General features: G+C 48.1%; 1 protein-coding gene across 1 annotated transcript in view; it reads left to right on the top strand.

Annotated features, from left to right (window-relative positions):
* Window positions 1-1,281: 1,281 nt before the first annotated feature.
* Map4 (microtubule associated protein 4) overlaps window positions 1,282-6,000 on the top strand; it is a 167,873-nt gene continuing 163,154 nt past the window's right edge. The window contains 1 exon segment of the mRNA XM_074060345.1: window positions 1,282-1,385. The gene's annotated coding sequence lies outside the window, so the exon portion shown is untranslated.

Raw genomic sequence — 6,000 nt, 5'->3', positions numbered from 1 at the left:
CCCTGAGATTCTGCATGGAAACTGGGAAGCTGAGGGAACCCTCTCACTGGTGACAATCAGGTAAGTTACTTAACTTTTGTTTCCTCATTTGTAAAATGGGAATGATAATATATTACCAACCATGAAGGACTGTTGTGATGAGCAAATAAGTTAGTGTCACCTACCTGGAACATAGCACTCAATTCTGGACCAGGGCTAGACAATATCAGTAGGTAAACAGTAATTTTAAGTTTTCTAGCAGTTGCATTTAAAAAAGCTAAAAACCCCCCTACGAAGTTATTTTAAATATATTTTCTGTAACCAAATATATCCCAAACTAATCAATTTTACCAATTATCTCGCTTGTGATCAATTAAAAATTATCAATGAAATATTCTTTATTCTTTTTCTGTACTAAATCTCGGAATTCCAGTGTGTAATCTACACTTTCAGTACATTTCAATTTGGACCAGCCACGTTTACAGAATGGCTGGTGGAGCTGCGCAGAGGCCCCCCTAGTCGCGTCCTCTTGTCCCCACGGGGCTCTTTCCAGTCCGCAATTGGCCCGAGTCCGGGCCCCGCCCCTCGCCCCTCCCAGATTACGTCATAGAGCCCACCAGCGGGGCCAGAGGGGCTGTGCCGGGCCCAGGCCGCGTGCTCTTGACACTCTCATCTTCCCCACTCTAGGCACCCAAGCTCTAAGAGGAAGCGGCAGTCATCACAGATTAGCTAAGGTGACCCGTGGGCCCGCCGTTCGCTCTGGCATTCGCAAACGGGAGGCGGCCGTCTAGGCCCCCACGCGCACCTCGCCCCCAACGGCCCGCCGCTCGCGCCGCTTCCACACAGAGGTCGTGGCGCCGGGGCCGATATCCATTAGCTCGCGGAAGCCTTCAGCCCGCCCCTTCGCTTCGCCTATTGGTTAGAGCGGCAGCGCCCGCTGGGTAGGCGGCGGCGTCCCTCCCTCGCGCCGGCCTTCAAGAGGGCGACGAGGAAGCGGCCACCTCCCTGTGCCCCGCCCCTCGGGCTTGTTCTCGGGCTCCCGGCTCCTCCCGACTTCTCCAGGCCCTCTCTCGGCTCCCTCCGGCTCCAGCTCGGCGGCTGCGGGTAAGTGCCGGCACAAGTCGGCAGAATCGGAGGGGTGGGGTCTCTCCTGTCCTGGGGGTTGCCTGAGCCTCGCCCCGTGGTGGTCCGGGGCTCTGCAGGGCCCGCCCGAGGCGGGGAAGGGCGGTGGCCGACTGCCTGCGGGACGCGGGGGCGGCCGCCAGAGGGGGCCGGGTGGGGGGCTCCGGGAGTGACTTTCGGAATTTTCAGGGCGCTCTTTGGAGGGGTCCTAGGAGTGAGGCGGGCGGAGAGGTCCTGTGTCGGGGAGCCTGGGACAGCGGGGCCGAGCGGCACGCCTCAGGCTGGTCAGGATGGGTTGAACCCGGGGGAGTGAGGGTCGGCTGCAGCCTGGGGGCCTGGGTGGGGCTCGGCTCGTTTACTGAGGCTTCAGGGGGGCGTCATTTGATGTGGGACTTAGAGGAGCCTTCCAGTGGCCAGTCGGGTTATATGGGTGGGGCCGAGGGGGTGGTCTGGAGGCCCGGCCCAAGCCGGGTCTCTCCCTGCGTGCGTGGGCCCTGGCGGTGCGGGTACTTCAGCACGTCCTGAGTCTGGCGGCGGGAGTGCGAGGGGTCGAGTGAAGGGATGTTGTCGGGGGTGGGAGGAGGTAGGGACAGGGACTAGGAGCGGCGGTTAGAAACGTTACTCCGAAACAGGGATTGTGGTTTAGCACATGGAACAGGCTCGCTTTTGACGTGTTGCCTGATCTCCGCTTTCGTGAAATTGTCCCGTGGGGGAGTTTTAGGGGTTTTGCTTACCTGCGGGGAACGGGTAAATTTAAACGCATTTGCTGTTTTGGGGAGAGGCAGTGACTGCCCGTAGGGTTGTGTTTTATGACCCGGACCCGGGGAGAAGCATGTACTTGTAGGGAAGGTTAGTGTTACCCAGCTTTCTACTGGAAACCCCCATTTCTTCTTTTCCTCTGCTGGTCCAGTTACAATATTGCTCCCCAGGGCCTCTCCATTCTCCCTCCCTGGCTGCATTGCATTGCAGTGTTTCTTGCTCCCTGTGCCTCCCGCCCATTTCCCTGCTGCTGCGCTTTTGGCAACTGCCTCTGCTCTTTCCCAGGGATGGTTGTGGCATTGCATCAGGGGATATTTGTGCTTGTAATTTGCTCACTCAGCCCGGGAGGAGGGAGAATAGGAGGCTGCAGAGATGGGGTGGGGGGAGCGCCATCAGCTTGGCTGGGTAGGCAGAGCAGTGGGTGTGGTGAGGGGAAATACAGCTGCTCTCGGCCTATAGGGTAACACTGCCCAGTCATCAGCGGGTTGATTCAGAGAACAGCAAGAGCAGCAGCTATTTTTATAAATCAGTTGTGAATCCAGGCTGCGCACATGGATTTAGAGTGAACAGTTGTCGTGCTCTGACTATTAGTGTTTGGTAGACAACAGTATTAGTGTTGCTAAGGGAGAGACTCCATCTGTACAGTGCAGCAGGTATTTTACTTGCTTTTCTCAATTCCCTACAATGGGGCTCTCTTAAAGTGATGTCTGTTAACTTTTTTTTTTCCCTGAGGCACTGGGATTGGAACCCAGGACCTTACACTAGCTAGGCAGGTGCTTTACCATTTGAGCCACTTTGCCAGCAAGGTGATATCTTTTAAATTAATGTTTGTTTGCTGGGCCATTCTACTTCCTTAGAAGTAAAGTATTTTTACCTAGGTTATACTCTTCTTTTGGCTTAAAAATAATAAAGCTGTTGCTTTTTATTGTCTGCCATCTCCCACACATCGGTTTTCATTAAGATTGGCCAGAATAAAGAAGCCACACAGAAGGCAGGTGTAGTGGTGTATGCATATAATCCCAGCACTTGGGAGGCAGGATGATGGTGAGTTTAAAGCCAACTTGGGTTATATAGTGAGACCCTGCCTCATAAACAAAAAGTTAAACAAATAGTGTGGCAGAAATGTTGTATCTAAATGAAGGCCTCTCTGACCCCTCAGGTAGAAACTTAAGAATCTTGGGTTTACATTTGATTCTAGTGCTTGGGGATACATTTATACAAAGTAAACTCACCAGAGACTGAAATGAGATAAATTTTTTTATGTCAAAAAAAATGGTGCCATGTATACAACTGAATTGAATTATCCCCTGGGCAGGACACCTCCAGTGTTCCTGACAGCCTAATCGTAATAAGAAGATAGTTTATTATAGAATTGGAATGAAGGGCACTGAATGTTCTTGGGCGATGTTTTATTCAAATTACAGAAGCCTATTGTAAGAACATACGTACTGGTCTGGGGATGTAGCTCAGTGGTTGAGTGTTTGCCTAGCATGCATGAGGCCCAGATTCGATCCACCAACTGAAGGGGGAAAAAAACCAAGAACAAGAAAAACCCAAACATACTAATGTTGGAAAGTGCTGGTTTGTGTGATACATTTTCCCATTCTTTTTTTTTTGGTAATGTCTTCATAGGTCATCCCAGCATCCTTGTGTTAAAATTCTCCAATATACAAATAAGATTGCATTTTTATTTTTTGTGGTACTGGGGTTTGTTTGTTTTTTGATGGTACTGTGGGTTGAACACAAGACCCAGCCTGCCCTCTACTACTTGAGCCATGCCCCCAGCCCTTTTTGCTTAAGGTATTTTTGTTTATTGGTTGGTTGGTTGATGGGGTTGGGATTTGAACTTAGGCCTTCACACTTACAAAGCAAGTGCTCTACTACTTGAACCATGCTTCCAGTCCTGGTACTGGGGTTTGAACTCAAGGACTCACACTTGGTAGGTAGGCGCTCTACCACTTAAGCCTCTCTGCCAGCCCTACAAGGATTGCATTTTTAGAAGTCATTCTCCATTGTTTGCTGAAATTTAAGGAAGCACCTGGAATTTTTAAATTCTTTTTTTTGTGTTTTTTTTTTTTTTTTTTTTTTTTGGCAGTACTGGGGTTTGAACTCAGGCCTACACCGTTTTTTTGGCAGTACTCGGGTTTGAACTCAGGGCCTACTCCACCAACCCTTTTTTGTAATAGTTTTTTCTGAGATAGGGTCTTTCGAACTATTTGCCAGGCTGGCTTCGAACTATGATTCTCCTGATCTCTGCCTCCTGAGTAGCTAGGGAGTCCAGGCATGAGCCACCAGCGCCTGGCTTTAATAAATACTTATGAGACTATACAGAGATTTGAGTTCACCTTAAAGTTTCATACACTCATTTTAGCAGTCATCAATGATTTTTGCCTGCAGTGGTAGTTATTGTGTTCTAATGATGATTTTCTATTTTCTTACTTTGATCTGCTTTTATTATTTGTAATTCTTCTATAAGGTGGATTTTTGCAGCTCCCACTTATTTATTAAATAGTATGGACTCTTAAATGCTTTTTTTAAAAATCATTTTTACATTTACTTACATGTGTATACATTATTTGGGCCACCTCACCCCCCCAAAATACTTTTTACCTTTGGTTATAATCCAATCAAATTGTTCCATTTTTGACCATTTTAACATTGGCACTTATATTATTTCGTGTTCTTTGTTTATTAGGACTTTTTACTTTCCGAGACTGTTAAAATGCTCCAGTCTCATCTTGTATTTTCCCTTCCCCAGCCCTAAACTCAACCATTTCTCCGAAGAGTGTTAGTTCCTTTACTGTGGTTTGAACTCAGGGGACTCAAGCTTGCTCAGAAAGTACTCTACTACTAGAGTCAAACCCTGTGCCCTTTTTACTTAATTCTTTTTCAGGCAGGGTCTCACATTTTTGCTTGGGGTCAGCCTCAAACCCTTCCTCACCTTCTCTTATGGGCAGGCAATAAGAGGCAGTAGCATGAGTAGGGTAGGAGCACAGGGCAGCCTCTGCCTTCATGGGAGAGGTACTGCCAATGGAATTGTGTCTCTGCATGAAGAGGCCTGGTGGTCCATGGTGGCAGTGCCTGGGGAATTTCCCTCTCCCTTTGTTGTTTGTTGAAGTCCTGGAGATGATTGCAGTTGTGAAGCCAGAATTTTGAACCCTAGGTCCAAACTCCTGGGATTCCACATGTCAGGTCTGGCCACCCACCCCATATGCCAAATAAAGAGACATGATGAAGGGTAGAGAAAAGAGATTTATTACACAACTTTGGACATGACTTGGGAAGAGGTATAGTAAGCATTCAACCCATCTTCAGCCATCTTCCTGGTACAGACATGAGCTTTAGCTTTAAATAGACAAAGAATTAGGGCAGGGAACAAAAGGTGTGCATAGTTAAACAGTCCCAGACACAGGTGTGTTCCAATACTATCTCAGTCCTTGTTTGTGGTGAGTTTTATTATTGTCAACATTTGAGGGTAGCAAACGGGTTCCCAAGACATGATTACTGCTGCTCCAGGGTGGAGCCTCATTATTGTAGGTAGTTGTACTTATTTGGAGGGGTGGTCTGTCCTGGAAGGCTCTGCTGTTCCTTAGGGGTTGTTTCAGTCCCTTGTCATAACGATGTTATCAATTATTCCTGTCCTTTTTTAATGCGGTACTGGGGTTTGAACTCAGGGCCTACACCTTGACCCACTCCACCAGCCCTTTTTTTGTGAAGGGGTTTTTCAAGATAGGGTCTCTTGAAGTATTTGCCTGGGCTGACTTTGAACTTTGATTCTCCTGATCTCTGTCTCCTGAGTAGCTAGGATTGTAGGTGTGAGCCACCAGCACCTGGCATCCTGTCCTTCCTTAATTCCAAGGTAACTGCATGAGAGAATGGCTCAGAGCAAAGGACAGTAGGTACAAAATGGAGACAGAGATGCCAAGCTTTTCTTTTGATTTTAGTTAATTCGTGGGCCCAAGTAAGGAGTCACACCTCTTGGAGTTGCAGGAGTCTGGCCCAGGGTGGGAACATGGCTGTTTCTCATCTTTCCTGGGGCACCCCACAAGATTTTTTCAAAGGACTTTTAGATGGAATATAGTGATGAAAGCCAGACAAAGGCAAAAACAAAACACAAAAGCAAAAAGACAGATAGGGCTG

Source organism: Castor canadensis, chromosome 17 (genome assembly GCF_047511655.1).
Source record: "Castor canadensis chromosome 17, mCasCan1.hap1v2, whole genome shotgun sequence".
NCBI classification, from domain to species: Eukaryota; Metazoa; Chordata; class Mammalia; order Rodentia; family Castoridae; genus Castor; species Castor canadensis.
The sequence above is the reverse complement of the archived record's forward strand: the minus strand, read 5'-3'. Positions and strand labels throughout refer to the sequence as shown.